Raw genomic sequence first — 3,267 nt, 5'->3', positions numbered from 1 at the left:
TTCCAAAGCTTTGCAGGGAATTACTTCAGGAGTATTTGTATTTGGCCATTAAAATGTAAAAGACATTGTGGGGGGAAAAAAAGATGTTTTTAATAATTGTTCTATCAAATACCAGATTATCTCATAAAGAAGCTTTATTCCTATGAGTTTTGAGCTCTATTTCTTAGTGAAGAGGTATGATGAGTGAATGATTCTGTCACCTGCCTGATTCTATCCTCAAAACTATGAGAAACTCTTATCTACTATCTAAATGTGTTTCTTTGTTTGTTTGTTTGTTTGTTTGTTTTTAGGTTCAAAGAAGCATGGGAAGCTGGGTAGGAAGACTTGCAACTTAAAAGTGACTATTTGAACATTGTTTTGTTCCTAGCAAGGTTAATGAAACAGAAGAAAACAAAATAAAATCCTAAACTTTTCAGACACTCATACCTGGTAGCTCACACTTTCCCTTATTTAAGTGACAATCTAAAGTAACATTCTGGGGCACCAAATTTTGGCTAACTATTTGAATGGTATCTATTGATCATTTCTGCAAGCAAACAAAAAAAGAACAAGAGACAAGAAAATTTATAAATGGAGTAAATGGGAAAATGTCATGCTCTGAAAAGCAAATGTGAGCCATGTTAGATCAGTGAATTGTGCTGTTGCATTATCTAACCCTGCTCTCATGGTCAGGGATGGGGTGTGTGGCAGTGAAGGGCACTCCACTGCATTTGAATCCTGTAGTGCAACTAGTACCTAAGGAAGTGCTTACAGAAATTGCAAGCTCCCTGCTGACTGCAGGTAGGCTTACTTGTATGTTTTCATTTAAACATGTCTAAATATTCTTCTGAATGGGTGTGAAGTAAAGGTCAATTGTTTCAAGATTGTACTGGATTTTTTAAAAATGCACTAGAGTAGTATGTCTGCAGAACTTATTTTATTCTCCTTCCAAATAATTTTTTCTAGTGTAAATCACTATGTTGTTCTGTATGCCTAAAGACAACTTCAATTATTGTATTATTTTATACGCTGCATTTTCACAACACATTTGGTAGCATACAAAAGCAATACAGTGAAAACCCATGATTTCATAGAGTCATTTTCTTGAGTACCACATTTGGTATTCTGATACAGTATGGCAAATGTAAAACCAGCGTGAACACAAAATACATTCTAGGTTTGGACTAAACAGAATTCAGTTCCTTCCCAAATACTGAGTGAGTTTCAGTTAATGTATCAGCAGAACAACTGTACATTTAGGCCTATTATGCATACAATATGTGTTTGCACACAGTAATCTGAAGCAGTAAGTGTAATACAATTATCTTTAAATGTAGTGATTATGTGCCTGCCATTTCAGAATTTCTGAAGCACTTGGCATCTCTGTTTTGTAGTCTGGTAAAAAAATACAAGCTTTTGGGTTTTGATTTTTTTTTGTCCAACCCTGAACGTATTGGAAAGCATATTTAAAAATTGTGCCTAGTTCTGATTCTTTTTCAGTGTGGAATTAAATTTTATATGTTCATAGAGTTATACCTTTCAGAAAGACTTTGGGTCCTTTAAAAACCTACTTATAGCCCCTAAAGATGACGGTTTTAAATACAGTGTGATTTTCTTCCCAATAAGAAACCTGAATTGGGAAAATTATAATAATTACAGTACATTACGTACTAGAAATTTACAAGAAATTATGTGTATACCTTTTACTTTTGGTAACATCATTTCTCCTTTAAATTCATCTTTATGTTTTGTATGGTGCCATTTTGTTATGTGATGCTGTCTTATAGCTGAAAAAATGGTGTGATATCAAACAAATAAATAAGTGAATGTCCAATATTAAGTCCTCATTGCTTTTAAGACTAGTTATATTGCTCTCATTTTTTAAGAAATTACAATTAGAATACTATTCTGTTCCATGCAAGTCCTTTCTGTGGATAAGATTCCAGAAAATATAATTTTCTGGAACTCCATGATTTATTTTTTTTTTGTCCTAGATTTTGGAAGTTTTGGCATCATCAAGTCAATCTGAAAAAGCCCATAAATCCACCTATAGATGTAGGGTATGTTGAAGGGGTCCTGTGTTGTAATAAAAATAATAGTGACACTGTAATTAGACAGATCAACAGTTTGCTTGCATTTTTTAAACTTCATAAAATTGCCTCTTTTTTACTGTAAAGGACCAATTAAGTCATGCATGTAGCTGTATTCTTGTGATATCAAATGTAAAGATTACATTGTGTTTAAATGAAAATAACAGGCACACATTTAAAAAGATGAAGAAATGTAAATATATTTGATTAATAAAACATTTCTATTACTGTACCCTAAGCTTTTGTCTTATGCTAATAGTACTTACAGAATTTTGTTTGTATTCTGCAGAAAATCAAATATGCTAGAATGATTGTGCGTTGAAGGTAGCCTCAAATAATCAGCATGCCTTGCTGTAGTTATCATCCTCAGCTTCCAAAAGGTGCTTGCAGCTTTGGAGTTTCAAACTCTTGCATCAGAAGAGAATGAGATCAAGTTTAGATTTCTTGGTAACTGAGTCACACAACTCCTATAGATGCATTGCTGAGAAAACATCACATTTATGCTCAAGTAATTTCCCAGATGTATTTTGGAATATTTTTCTATAGGTTATGATGTAAATCATGCCATATTATAACCAGATTTTTCTATTTTGCCTACTCAAGTGCTGGACCTTTTTGTGGTTGAGTAATTTTCTTTACCTGAATCCTGATTAAAAGGATCACCATCTAATGGACTGAGACAGAATTTCAAAATTCCAGTTGATGAAGACTCAGAACTCATTAATCAGAAGTCACTCTAAAACCATAGCTAAAACCAATAACCATGCTCCAGTGCAAAGGACCTTCTGTGCCTTTTTCAGCATTATTTTACTGACATTGTGTGTGTCAAAGAGCAGAGATTAGTTCACTAAGTAACCCCTTGTTCTACTTCAAGAAGTATCACTTCAGTATGCAAAAATATGTCAGTTTCTGTCATTTTTCATCTTATATGACCTTTTACATGAACACTAGGGCCACCATGGTACTGTATTTGAGAAAATACTCAGGTAAATCCGCCAGCAGACTGCCTGCTGATTTGCAAGTAGCAGGGATAGTCAATCATTCAAGGCAAGTTTCTATACATCCGAAGAAAGTTCTTTCTAACAAGAATTGTATTGAGTCATACAATATATGAGATTATATCACCAAACCTGCATAATCTGTCAGGAGCTAGTGAGACAAAAATGTCTAAAGGGGGTGGTGGGTGGAGGAGTCCTTT

At 33.9% G+C, this 3,267-nt stretch overlaps 1 protein-coding gene across 2 annotated transcripts in view; it reads left to right on the top strand.

The window, feature by feature from the left end:
* The window catches only part of PRDM6 (PR/SET domain 6), a 79,320-nt gene extending 77,013 nt beyond the window's left edge, over positions 1 to 2,307 (top strand). For both annotated transcript variants that reach the window (XM_032744344.3, XM_072922332.1), the window contains exon 8: positions 1 to 2,307. This exon is cut by the window's left edge and continues 1,961 nt beyond it. The gene's annotated coding sequence lies outside the window, so the exon portion shown is untranslated.
* The last annotated feature ends 960 nt before the right edge of the window (positions 2,308 to 3,267 follow it).

Source organism: Taeniopygia guttata, chromosome Z, assembly GCF_048771995.1.
Source record: "Taeniopygia guttata chromosome Z, bTaeGut7.mat, whole genome shotgun sequence".
In the NCBI taxonomy this organism is placed as follows: Eukaryota; Metazoa; Chordata; class Aves; order Passeriformes; family Estrildidae; genus Taeniopygia; species Taeniopygia guttata.
The sequence above is the reverse complement of the archived record's forward strand: the minus strand, read 5'-3'. Positions and strand labels throughout refer to the sequence as shown.